This window comes from Melitaea cinxia, chromosome 12 (genome assembly GCF_905220565.1).
Source record: "Melitaea cinxia chromosome 12, ilMelCinx1.1, whole genome shotgun sequence".
NCBI classification, from domain to species: domain Eukaryota; kingdom Metazoa; phylum Arthropoda; class Insecta; order Lepidoptera; family Nymphalidae; genus Melitaea; species Melitaea cinxia.
Genome location: NC_059405.1, coordinates 3557519 through 3572620, shown reverse-complemented (window position 1 = coordinate 3572620; position 15102 = coordinate 3557519). Strand labels below are relative to the sequence as shown.

The 15102-nt window shown below is 32.8% G+C and overlaps 1 long non-coding RNA gene across 1 annotated transcript; it reads right to left on the bottom strand.

The window, feature by feature from the left end:
• Positions 1 to 2396: 2396 nt before the first annotated feature.
• LOC123658154 lies at positions 2397 to 14950 on the bottom strand. Its single transcript, XR_006743841.1, has 3 exons — positions 14851 to 14950; positions 7118 to 7123; positions 2397 to 2407 (listed from the first exon to the last, which is right to left on the bottom strand). It is a non-coding gene; the product is annotated as an uncharacterized LOC123658154 (long non-coding RNA).
• Between the last annotated feature and the right edge of the window lie 152 nt (positions 14951 to 15102).

Genomic DNA, 15102 nt, shown 5'->3' with positions numbered 1-15102 from the left:
ACTAAGCAAGTAAGTCAGCAACTTAATGCTTGCGTTATAGTTAACAGCCGACTGTTATAATTTTTTTTAATATACATAGAAATAATACATATACAAACACAAATTTACCACAATTACACCTAAACTTAGGCGGGAATAGAACCCGCAATACGCAGAACAGAAAGCAGGGCTACGACAAAATGTGAAGTGATTTAAACTTTAAAAACAATGGTAAAATTTTTATACCTTTTATATGAAACACCTTACATTTGACTTACACTTATATTTGAGAACTAATTCAACTCAAGTAATAAAGTACAACTTTTCACAGATTGCGAATCGAAATACCTGACAGATGGTGACCCTCAATGACGATATTTATTTTTATTTTTATTTATTTTTTATTATTTTTTTTTTATATAACTAGGTCGGCAAACAAGCGTACGGCTTATCTGACGGTAAGCGATTACCTAGGCTTATAGACGCCTGCAACACCAGAAGCATCGTAAGCGCGTTGCTGATCCACAACTTTCTTCATGTGGCCGGATATATTCGTTCCGGTTCCGGTTTCCGGCACCGTGAGCTTAACGGGTTCTCCGAGGCACGATAGGGTGACCCACAAGAACGTACATCTAAACCGGAAACAAATATTTGTACAAATAAAATATCGATTCCAAGCGAGAATCGAACCTGCAAACCGTCGGTGTTTAGGCGGTTACACTAACCACTACGCTACAGCGGTTGTTATGTTCGATATGGAAAAAATTTAAGTAATTTGTATCCGTTGAATACTGATATGAGTCAGGTAACAAAATTCAAGCCTTAAAACAGCCAGTAAAATTGTTAAATCATATTGAATAAAATAAAGAAAACAAAGGATACAAAGGATTCATTACTAAATTAATGTCTATCTAAATTTGACACCGCTCTAAATTCCCTGTATTGCTAAAAATATTGTAGACATATTTAAAGTAATTAGCTAATAACACCTTTGACGAAATCCAAAACACGGGATAATTTGTTTTCGCTGGAAAATGTTTTCCAACAATTGTTTTCGTTGAAAATTGGGTCAACAACAATTCAATGCGGAAGATTTTATCGTCATCCAACCTTTCCCGGGAAAAAATTACAATAACGCTTTTTAGGGTTATTAACCTCGGGTAAATCGCACCAAATTCACAAGATTAGAACCTAAACAATACAAAAAAAAACTAAACAAAAAATATAATACTTTTTCAAGTGAGCTTCAAAAATCATTTTGAATCGTCAATTTACCAATAAACATTGTATTTCTTTTTAATAAATAAATAAAGTTAATGTAAAGCCACCACCGACTGGGTATATAGATTCTGTAGAGAAGAATCGGGAACCCCGCAGTTAAAAATAAATAACTGTTCTCGAATACAATACACATTGAATACAAACAAATAATTTATCGCACTTTAAATCAAACCCGAGAAATTTTATTATACAGTACATTTAAGTACAAATCTGATAAAACAGAGTGAAGTGTCTGTAATATTTTTAACTGTTGATTAAAGTATCGATGGTATAAAAACTCACTTTAATTACTTTTGTAAATAAGTTTTTTAGACTTTTGTAGTGTACTTTAATAGGCTATAAATCTTCCACTCTTGGGCAAAGTGACTACTTCTGTAACAAAAGTAAAGAATAAGCCACCGCTCTGCTACGCTGATTTATTCTCTGAACTGTCGAAAATTATATAAACATTTATGTTAAACACTTATAAGTTGGCCGGGCTCTTCCGTACTTGAATATGCGGCCTAATTATTCGCCTCAATCATTCATTTTATTAGTATACAAAATGTTAATTGGTTAAGCTTACGAATTGAGGAATTTTTCAATAGATAAATAACAGCACCAATATCGACGGCTTGCAAACCAACATCAGATGATGTTTAAATTTATGATGTTTAGATATTAATTGTATCTTTTGTTATGATATATTTATTTTTCTATTACATTGTTGTTATCATTACCGTATAATATACTTATTTACTTCGTATACTTACCTACTTTCAACAAATTAAACTATCGCTTGCGGTTTATATTACAGTTATTTAAATATATATCTTTACTACACAACAGAAACAACAATAATCTTATTTTAAAATTACATTTAACCATAATATTTTAATTAACCTAATATCTTCCTTTCTCTTATTCAAAAGAACGTCGTAATATCTAACAAAACAAAAGAATATTAAAATATGTAATTAACTAACTACTAATGCGTAAAAGGTAACAACATGTAAAATGTTATAGTACTTTTTAAATTCCAAACTACAATGCTTTTGACGTGACACGTTGCGTATTTAAGACATATTATAACAAAAGAGTCACCATTAAACTGGTGAAGGATTAACATTTTGCTTTAGTAAACGTATAAATAAAGCATAATTGACAACTCAGCAAGCTAATATAGCGCTTTTAGGGAATAATCCACCGCTTAAAAGCGATCCACTGTGACTCGCTAAATCTCGTCGCAGCGGTAGCAAGATTAACTCTTCTAAATTAATTACATCTATCATCTCCATAAAGCCAATTCAGTCAATAGTTATTGGTTATATGTGAAACTAACAGCTAATTACATTGGAATCCAAATAGCTATCCGATGTGTAATTTGAATCATTCGCCCAGTTATGGCACGTTTGAATCTTGAACACATTAAATTCCTACTAAGCAACGAATTTGTGTAGGATTTGTGTGAACATGTAAACCAAGTTTACACCCATATAACCACGAAATAATGCGCATATAACGATTAAAATCAAATTCTATATAAACGAATACTTACGATGAACACACTACGTATAAATATAAAAACGAATTCCGAAATATATGTACGCGAATAACTTCCGAAAAATCTGTTAGTAGCTGGTGACCTTAAGATAATATTTATCATCTTTCAATATTGTCTGTAAAATATAGAATATTAATTTTGAATTTAAGCTATCCTTTAGTTCATATATCACTAGAATAAATATTTACTATGCAGTCCCTTTTTTATTGCCTTCCTCCCTGTCCCTTGGTCGTGTCTTCGTGTCGTCAAAGCTTCATTGTAGCGTTGTACCACTTGTAATGTGTTAAAATATTTTGGAAAAACAAAGCACAAGGATAAGATACGTTATTAAAATACTCGTCATAATTTATTTCAGTTAAATAATGTAATTTATAATCGGGGAACTTGTAAACGTACCTGCGAGGGATTGTTCTACCAATTTAGGTATTAAGTTAATTGGATACACAAATTAATGGATTGAACGATACAAGACTGACTATCTGATCTATAACCACGAAAATTATGAATTTATGTGTGACCCCAGTGTTATCATAATTAACTGATAGCAATTTTTACTCATTGTAAGCTCCGATCCTTCGTCTAAATGGAGAAATAGACCCTCGTCAATTGTTACAAGTTGAAAAAATTAATGGAAAAACTAACGAACAATAGTACGAATCAATAAATAGTAATAAAAGAAACGCATAGTAAAATCATTTGGTTACGGTCACAAATCTATTTAAATTTTAACTCATTTTAAATTTTAACACTTCCATTTTTGGCAGTCTGATTTTTCAGTCTGTTAAGACTCAACTAAGTTTCGCTTGCGATGCAATTGCTAGGCTGTCTAATGAAAGAACATTACGTGACTATACTGAAATTGAAATTGCGATGAAACAAAAAAGTACTTAGATTTTATGAGTCATGTCCTTAATGACCTCGTTAATGTACTTGGATTAAGATAATTTAAAAAACGCGTTACTTGTATTAATCCATCTGTAGATATATGTACGTGCATTCTTATTTATATACAAAAAACCCTATTTCTCTTGTTTGTGCCATAACTTGAAAATGACTACAACAATTTACAAATGTTCTTGATCATGTAGAGTTAAAACTTGTTACAATGTCAAAATTCATCATTTCATTGGTTAACAAATATTTGTATGTAATCAAAATATATTGTTACTTACATACAAATGAGGCACACTAGCTTAAAATCCATCTGGTTGTAAGCGGTTATTTGGTCTATAGACACTAGTGATACCACGAGCATTGGAAGTGCGTTAGGTACCGACTCTATCCCGACTCCAACACAACACTACTTATTTTTGTACTCCTGGTTTAACGAAATCTAGGATTAATAATAATATTCGTATTAAAATACTTACTTTATACTTACTGATATGAATCTATTTTTAAATTGATGTAAAATTATAAATAAAATAAATAAATAAATATATAAATAAAGCCCTTATTCACTGACAATTTTGTTTAAACTTATTTATTACAATAGTAAAATGGATATAAAGTAAATATAATAACACGTAGTACTACACAATTACAGTTTTTTACTATTTTAGTAACCGGTTGTCGTAACCTTTTGTCAGCTTGTCCTTCGACATAGGCCTCCTAGTTGCTCCTACACTTTCACGAGCTAATCTTTTCCATCCTTTTGGTAGATCGTCATCCCATCTTTTTATTGGACGCCCTTTTTTGCCTCTTTCCATTCCTAGGGTACCACTCCATAATATTTTTTGATATTTTTTGATAATGTTTTTATAAAAAAAAAAATTATGGGTGTAAAATTGGATCACAATAAATAATACGATATAAATCAATAATATATAATATGAATCAGTTAAATCTGGTAGACCATTATACCGCTAAAAACGTTTTCCGCTTCGCGGAAACCTTACAATTGTTGGAATTTATGACCCTCGAAAATGAAATAATACGCGGCGTTCCTTAATAGCATAATTCACTTATTATAAATCAAAATTAAAGAGATTTCAGTACTGTCGTTTTCACACGTCTGTGTGAACTGTGTATGGATTCAATATGTATAGGATGGCGATTTATTTTTATTATTAATTATCTGCCCGGACAGACTTCGTTCTGTCAAAAGTTTATAGATAGTTTTTTTTTTATATTTTATCAATTTTTTTTAGTATCAAAACCTTCCGTGGGTTTTAAGTATAATACAAAAAAATAAATTAGCCGACTTGGTCGAGCCATTCTCGAGTTATGCACTTAGCAACATTCATTTTTAGACTAGCCTGAAAGACATCGTCCTGTCTTACGAAATGTCAAACTAATGACAATTAAATACTCGTTATGTTTTCTGTGATTATATGTGAAGTTTTCTTTATCTATATTAAACACAAGCATTAGTTGCTTATCATAGGACCAGATGACCGTGTGTATATGTTATAAGATATTTATTATTTATTTATAATTTTTCATTCTATAACAACTTTATAAAAAGTATTAGAAACAACTTTTTTCGGATTTTATCGCGGTTTACGGGAGGTCCTCCCGTGACCATGGTTGCTGTAAAGTATCCGAAACGTCAGGAATCAAAAGTTAATAATAAACCGAAAAAAGTTGTTTCATTAAATGAGTAAAATTCGCGTAAACATTAGAAAACAATAAGTATTAGAAAATTAAAAAAATAATCTGCTAGAATTAAATTCAACCGGTCTTGTGTTTTCCCGTTTTGCTAAACATTTAGTGATTCATCTATACAAATAAATAAAACTGGAGAGTCTGTTTGTAATATTAAAATAAGCGCTTTTACTAAATGCTTATTTATATATACAAGGTACATATACCAAAATAACATTTTTTTTTCAATTTTTGTCTGTCTGTCTGTCAGATAGTGTGTTTTTTTTCTGTTCGTTTCGGCTAACCTCTGAAACAACTGGACCGATTTTGATGGAACTTTCACTGTCAGATGTAATAAGGAATAACTGAAGCTAGTTTTATGTTAGAAATGTATTAACTTTATAAATGCGCTATTCCGTTCTATTCCATTCTGCTCTATTCTGTTCTGTCCTATACAGTCCTAATTCGAGATTTCAGATCGATTCTGTTTGATTTTCTGATGAATTTTAAAATCGATTTTATAATCAATTTTCTATTCGATTCTGCTCGATTTTCTATTCGAATGTATAATCTATTTTCTAGTTGATTTTCTAATCAATTTTGAATAATATTAGTTTTGAAACTTTTACTGAAACTATGATTTTTTTTATTGTATGGGACTTACCGCGATTGTTATTTTTTCATCTCTGAATCTGCTAGAAGCTTCTTCTGCTATATAGCGACCATCTGCATGACCACGGTAGCCCCCACCACACTACAAGCGATTTACGTGCGGAGCTTAGAGCAACACTCCGCGACGACTGCTCCACTGTGTAGAAACGGTCTCTCCGATTTTAAAACTCTCAATATTTACTGCGAAATTGCTAACTCCATGACCAAAGATTACTCGTGAGTCGAGTTTCAAAATATCCAGTAGAATCAAAAATGTCATAATGATTTATTTAATATTAAGCTGAACAAATTATTAGAACTGCCATAATTGTTCATCATAATTATAAAGACGTTTCGAAACCTGATTTCCGTTGAAGGCGTAATTGTGGCAAAGAACACATCTCGGAGGAAAATTCAATGAAACGCACAAAACCTCAGAGGGGCACGTGGTTAATTAAGCTTTAATATTTCTCCTTAATTAGGTAAGAGGTATTTTGTAATATGTATTTATAGATAATTATCAGATTCATGGAAACGCTGACTTCTTAATCTCAACCTTCGACTTTGTTCGACGTCTAAATTTACATGTATACATTTATACTTAAAATTAAAGAACCAGTCTAATAACACAGAGACAAAAAGCAAAAAAAAGTTACGCAGGGGAACCCATATACGGGTTGATCCAGGGTCCAGGAAGCCCGAGTAGGCAGTCCTAGACCGTATGTTGGCTTCAGCACATGGGGGTGCAATACCGACCAAAACCCCTGGGAGCCTTCAGCCGCTTTAATTGGAGGGTCCTGGATCTGCAGGCAACAGTATCCCTCCAGCGACAGGCTGGCCTCAGTGAAAAGGCCAGACTTCTCCTTCATGGGGACTGTCCGACTCACCTCTGAACAATCCTGATGACGCCGTGTCTAGCAGATCCGGGTTCCCATCTCGGCCCGACCCGGGCACAGGGACGTTACTGGAGGTGCATTAAGTAGCGTCTCCTACGCACCCCCGTTCGTCGCCTGCGGCCTTCTCTCTCATACGCTTGTCATTCTCCTTCTGGGACATTACTGTCTCGCAGAAGGAGACCATCGCCTTCCAGGACTCGTCATCGCCGAGCATCGCGGTGATGACGCTCGGCAGTGACAAGTCCCCTCCGGTAATTTTTTTACCCTATTTAAATTTACAGTAGACAAAGACCAGTTCTTAACAAAGTTAGTCTAACTGAAGGTGTCTTTTCGTAATTTTATGCCACATACGTAACCTTTCTGTTATTTGTCTTGAAACTCATGGGGATTCCTATCTGTACTATCAATTCTACTTAATATATTTACTACTTTATGTAGTAAGTGAGAAAAAGAGGAACGTAATTTATTGATGATTATTTAAATTAATGATATATATTAATTGTGTTTTTATCAATAATAATTATTTACTAAAACTGATATTTATTATTATATTTTCGCAGTTTCATTCATTAGAATAATTTCAATATTTGAACATCTAAAGAGACTACTATCAAAGTTATACATGCTGCTTTGCATACTTTATCTAATTTATTAATTCCGTAACCATCAACTACGGTATATTTCTTTTCGTAACATGCAACTGTTACAAAATTAAAAGCTGAAAGTTGCGTTAACTGAAGTTGCTACGTGTGTGGTTTCTTACATCACAGCATGTTGCTGCACTAGTACTAACACTAAATAAGCTGTTTGGCTGCGACAGTAAAGAATATAGCCACCCTCTTTCTTCCCGTGGGTGTCGTAAGAAGCGACTATGGGATGACACAGTTCCACTACCACCTTGGAACTTATAAAACCGACTGATAGCGGGATAACCATCCAACTGCTGGCTTTGAAATACACAGGCCGAAGACGGCCAGCAGCGTCTTCGGTGCGACAAAGCCAGCCCCGCGGTCACCGACCACCGATGGGCAACACACATGAGTTCACACTATTTTTGGCGCGAACTTATGGAGGCCTATGTCCAGCAGTGGACTGCGATAGGCTAAAGAGAGTGATATTTATTATTTACACGTTTAAATTTATTTAAATTAATGTGTATAGCTTTGTTTATCTTTCCATTATTTAAAACCGACTGTGTATGTGTTTTCTTCGATACTATAATTTAATAAAAGTTACAGGTATACAGACAAAATAATTTGATACGATTTAGACAAAACAATTCCATAAAAAGATAGTAACCTTATCTGATATTTACCTCAAATTTATTTAATAACTACCATCACTAATAATTACAAAGTAATTAATACTTTCTATTTAGAAAGGTTATTTCAATAATTCAACCCCTTTCAGACGCACTTACTTTAATTAAATTTACAAAAGTCAAAAGTTCATCGGTAATACAAATATCAAGATCTTTTGATAAGCCCACATTCACTTCAAACACAGTACTGCCAAAGGTCCCTCTTCACATGTTAAACATCATTGTTAAAACGTTAAGGGGTTCGAGTAAAACCGACCGCGGTATATCGACCGAAATAAGACGTGGTCCTCAAACAGGTCGTGAATAACAATAAGTACGCCACATCCCGGTTCAAACATGTTGGTACTTTATACTGATCCAGACGTTGTATTTTCGACGTTTACATTTATCTTGACCGCACATTTATCATATGGGTTCTATTATAAAAATGTAACTAGAAAAAGCACTCCACATTTTTGTATTACATATCGTAGAGTGTCATAAATATCCCTTTATTATTTTATGACGTAAAAAACATTTTTTTTACGAGATATACGGATAGTATAGGGTTGTGCGTTGTCAACTTTGTAATAAATTTCTAGGACATTTTGTTACATTCAATTGCCTGGTATTACTTTTTGAATCCGATTTTTATTAAGATTTGCATGTACCTTTTATCAAAAAACTTTTCTACTTTGAATTTTTTTACATATTTTGTTTAAACTATAATGTTTAACAAAGCATTTCGATGGCTCCTAAGTATACTGAGTCAAATCTACTTTTAATAACTTTATTTTTTTGTTACATAGGTAGATAGGAAATAAAGTAAATGTTATTAATATCTTAAAAAATGAAATTATCAAAAGTTGTTAGTTGACTCAGTATACTTAGGAGCCATCGATTTGACTTTTTAACCGACTTCCAAAAAAGGAGGAGGTTCTCAATTCGACTGTATTTTTTTTTTTTTTTTTTTTTTTTTTTTTTTGTATTTAAGCAACATTGTTAACTAATAGCTAATACTAATGTCTGTAGTATAGAATGTTATTCTACAGCACATTTATATTCACGTGCAATTAATATTCCTATATGCAGATATAGAAAAAACGTATATTAAGCTGTGTTAATGTATAAACTTATAACATCGGTACACACACGGTCGTTTGGTCCTACGGTAAGCAACTTAATGCTTGTGTTATAAGGTCGACAATCGACTGTAGAAATCATACACAGGAAAAAAACGAGTGTACCTTTGGCCACACGACTGACATAAAACTTCTTTAGCTCCATCTAACTTATATCTCCCTCTCAATTTCCATTCGTCTCGCCTGATCACACTTTTCGTAACGCTCTCGTCACGCATTCACCAGCTTACTCCCCAAGTCAAGTGTGCGAGACCGCAAAAAGTGGAGCAGAAAACAAGGCTACTACAAACTGCTCTAACCAGCTAGTCGAGATTATTTTTGCAACTTAGCTACGAGCTCCTACCGGTAACATCTTATAAGATTTACTATATAAACGAAAATAATTTAAAAAACCATTGAACTGAACTTATATATAGTTGACGGATATTATACAGCTTCAAGATATTACGACGCTGAGTTTTGATAAGCCCCTTGGCGTTCAATTCATCATACAAATAATACAGAATCTCACGGTATTTTATTCTTTTGTTTTTTTCTTAATCAGTTACATAATAAATAATGAATAAGTAAATATCTTATAACATACACACGGTTGTCTGTTTCTATGGTAAGCAACTTAATGCTTGTTGCTACAGGTAACAGACGACTGTTATAACTTTTTTTTTGATAAATATACATAGAAATAATACATATATAAATATTTAAATACAAATATTATATTACACCCAGACTCAAGCAGGAATCGAACCCGCAGAACAGAAAGCAGGGCCACTACAAACTGCGCCAACGGTCATAATAAGGAAACGATTTCTCGATTTTGTAAATCAATTGTAAATTGTTATGAATATTGTCAAATCATCTTGATCAATGTAATAATCCAACTTCGTTTTGAATAAAATCACAGTGAGACGCGTTTCGCTGAGCAAAAACGTGAATCATCGTTTATCACAATGTGATAAGAGAACGAAACGGCACCGGTAAACATAATCACTGTCATATTCGTGATATCATTGAGGATAAATTCCAAAGAATTCTTATTTCTAATACATATGTAGCAAAAGAAAACGTTTTCCTTATTCCTACTTACATTAAATCGAGTGTAGCACGTTACCATTGAGATCGTACACAATAACGTAGCAACAAGGAAGGAGAACCCTAAGGGTGATACAAACTTCACACAAACACCCATTTGCGTAATGTGAGATGCTTACATAAAATAAAAATGGGGTAAGTTTGACTGGATTCATTATAAGCGCAAATTCCCAGAAAATATGTAATATTATGTTTATTTATACCTATTATTATTATTATTTTTTTGCAAACTTTAAATTACATGAAAGAACATTACAATACTCTAACTTTAAAATGCTAGGGCAGTTTTATCGCTGATAGTTAATTCAAACAGAAAATCGTTGACTTTAAGGGTAATATACATATGGTGCTAATAGCTGTATATTGTAAACTTACTAAATATACATATTAGTTGACTGCGTGTGCTTGTCTTAACTCTTTTCCTAAATCTCTTCTTTTCAACCGACTTAAAAAAAGTAGAAGTTTTCAATTCGACTGTTTTTGTTTTGTTTTTTTTTAAGTTGGTTTTTTTTTCTACCGAAAGGTGATTTTTGTCATGTTTGAGCTATCTCTAATAATGCGTATTTTTTGACTATTTGTTGCCTACGTTTTATCACTGGTTGATGTAATTGAAGTCAGTAAATGTTTCATTTGCAAGCAAATACAATTATCTTTATCTGCTAAAAATAAAAAATAAATTTTGTTTTTAGTAAGTTTTTATTATAATTGTCTAAACTACAAAATCTAATTTAAAATCTTCTATGATTAGAAAATCAAAAGTCTTATATTAGTCTGATAACGAGTTCTGTCTTCCACTTCCTTGCTTCATTTTCAAACATTTTAATGTTGTATTGGCATGCTATGTTAAAAAGTTTATTAATCCTTTGTAAAATTTTATAAGAGTTGGTTTAATAAAATTAAAGAAGCCATTAAAAAGCCTTAGTATTGATTTGAATCAAATCTTGTTATACTCTACGACGACGCGTTGGCGCAGCGGTCATATATGTCATATATGGCTGTTGCGCTGGCGGTCGCGGGTTCGATTCCTGCTCACGACAGACATTTGTATCGGCCATATAGATGTTTGTCGTGGTCTGGACGTTGTGCTTGTGTAGCGTGTGTGTTTCCGGACACTCGACACAGGAGAAAACCCTAATGGGGCCGTTGAGTGTTAAGCGTTTATTTTTATATTCTTGATTCCAATCTGCAAAACCAATAAGACAATTAGAATAATCAGAGCTTTACAAGCTGAATATCACGGTATATTCATAAAAATATAATTTATAATAATACATACTAAAATAAAATCATTTTCACAAACATTACTACAAACTCGAGAAGGAATGATCAAATTGTAACTATAAATTTCCGACAACCCAAAGTACTTCCCTTCTAAGAGTACGCCACGGTATTCGTGCAATAAAATCCCACAAACGATTTCACAATTGCCATTAAATAAATGTTAATTTTTAAAAAGCATTAGTTCTAGTTTTCAATTATTCATGCAGAGCCTGGAAGTATTGTGTGTAACGTAGTAACTCTTTTAGAAGTACATACATATTTACTTACAAGAAATGGAATCAATAATAAGAGCTCGGAGACTCTGGTTCGTTTACCACACCCTGTACTAAGGAAGTCCGAATAATCGGTGTAATCGTCGGCGCTTTATGGTACAAAGTATAAGCAATCGTAAGTTATCGTACAGACTTAAATTATTGTTGAATTCATTCCTGTTTTATTTTTAAAGAAAACAATAATTAAATAATGCTATAAAAATTCCAATGATCCAAAAAAATTGATTTTTTTAGATTGATTTGCTTGCTTTACAATGTCTGATATAATTAAAAAAATGTTATTTTTATTTAATAATATTAACAATTAACAAAAATGTATGTCTCATCTCTGTGTTTTATGTCTTAAGAAAAGGAACATATTTTAACGTATAATTAAAAATCCCTATTCACACATAGGTATCCGTTTAATTAAAATTAGAACAATACCAAATATCAAGACAACTCGTTTTAACTATAATTGACTACGGTACGCTATATCATGAAATGAGAACTGCTCTTACAATTGTATGTAAGTATATACTTCCGTGGTTTCACATTACGTTAGTCTTCATATCAATTCTTTATACGCGAAGGAACTAGGAAATAACTGAATTGAAAATACAATTGGTTCGACATTCTTTGCCACATTGCACTTATTTGCACTAAGGGTTCCATACACGTTACGATATTCGCACATCTTAGATACTTTATTTACGAAGAATTTCATCGGAAAATACACGGTAAAGTGTTAACCATTAAGAGAAATTTAAAAATCATGGCGAACATGTCTATATATACCAACTCGCACAAAAATCACGTCACGTACCTGTAGATATTTCAATAATGAAAGAATTATTTTTGTTTTACCAACTTTATTGGTTTAGATGTTCTTTTATTAATGAGTTGGGAAAATGTAATAGTATTCTGGCTGACCCACTCTCAGACTTAGCCCGAATGTTATGTAAGTTAGTGGATAAGAGAACTTAAGTTATGTATAATTGATCAATGTAATAATTAATCTAAGTCTCCTAACCAGGGCGACATAATCGCTCTTGCGATAAAGCCCTTAAATTTGAATTTGACCACTGCTGGGCATAGGCCTCTTTCTCCGTATATGAGAAAGATTGGAGCTTAATCCACCACGCTGCTCCACTGCGGGTTGGCGAATATGTTCCCTAGTATAAGTAACGATCGCTATCGGGTATTTATGATAATAATAATAGCGTAACCAACGGCTTAATCTGCTCTCCGAGGCACGTTGGAGAGATCCACAAGGACAGACATCCAAACTGGAAAGAAATATTTGTACTGTTACAAATATCTATCCAAAGCGGGATCCAAACCCGGAATCCGTCGGTGTTTTAGGCGACTACCCACCATTATACCAGAGTAGTTGTTGGTATATACGAATCAAAATAAAATTAATATTTTAACATTCTCAACACAAATATTATTAAGGCTTTATTTAAATATTTAGTTATCAAAAGTAGGTAGGGTAGGGTAGGGTAGGTAGGGGTAGGGTACACATAAAAGAATATTATCTCACCAGCGTTTACCTACTTTAAGCAATAGCCTAAATAAAGTTTACCCTTAAAGTTGTCGAGGAAGACGGTAAGCTATAAAATATACATTGTGACTCAGGAAGGGATCTGCAATTAAACATATCAACTAATCAAATGGGTATCGAAGCTATGTGGGTCGGTCGGGAGAAACAAGGTGGGTCGTATGTACGTGGGTATAGACATAGTAGACTAATGGGACAAACGTGACAGAGATGCTAAAAATGATAACATTTATACCATTTGTCCGTCGTAATATAGGTTAAATTTACGGAGATAGTATGTAGAATAATTGGGGAGGTGTCCACTAAAGTAAAAATAATTGTATGATAGCAGAAGTATGGACAGATATTAAGTTAAATGTATTACGATTAATTCATTTTTAAATATCAAATCACAGTTTCTTAACCGACTTCAAAAAAGGAGGAGTTTACTCAATTCGATCGTATACATATATATATTTTTTTTTTAATGTATGTTCGAGGATAACTTCGTCGTTTATGAACCGATTTTGATATTTTTTTTTTGTTGGAAAGGAGATATTCCAGGTGTGGTATCATGATAAAGAAACCAGGATCTGACGATGGAATCCCTGAGAAGTTGAGGGAAACCCTTGAAAATCCGCATAACTTTTTACTGGATTTACCGATTTTGATGATTTTTAATTTAATCGAAAGCCGATGTTTATCATGTGGTCACATTTAAATTTCATCGAGATCAGGTTACAGCTTTTGGAGTAATATTTAAGGATAATGAATACTTGACTATTTTTTCGTCTACCTACGTTCTATTACTTGTCGATGTAATTGAAGTCGGTTTTTTTCGTTTGCCAGCAAACACAATTATTATTCTTATTATTATTGCATAAACCTTTCTCAACGATGTTTTTTTTGACTTAATAAGTTTTGAGGTTGACTGGTAGATAAGGTTGTAAAGCTTTAAGCCTTTTGCGCAGCATGTTATGTTATGTAAGAAAGTTTAAATAAATAAAAATGAAAAAATATCACCTACCCTTGAACAACTATAGTAATACAAAAACAATGTAGCCCTAATAAAAAAAAAATATTAAGATGATTACTTATAGCAAATTATATAAAAAGTTAATTTTGCGAACTCATTCCATGAATAAGAAGCTCAGCTGCCAAGTTCAGCGCTCTGATTGATCGTGTAAGGGGGCTGGTGCGCACTAGTTTGTTTCTGCCGTGAGGTACAAACTAGCTCGGTCTCCGTCCCCATTGTTAATACCTACCGGGTACCCACAAACATACCTAGATTATCAAGGAGACAACGGAATACTTTTAAAGTATAAGTTTCCAGAGCCAGCTCCCTTCTAGTTTCTAACTTGTTGTATCCAACCATATCTATCACAAACAATGTTATATTCATCAAGGAATACAAGTGATACACACCATAAAGTTTGTGTATGGTAAAGGAACTGGGTAAAACTATATATAGGGCGGATATATAATATATAATATAATATAGGGCGGATTAATTAATTTATGTATTAAAAATAGCCTTTTTTGTTTCTTCTCATTCTT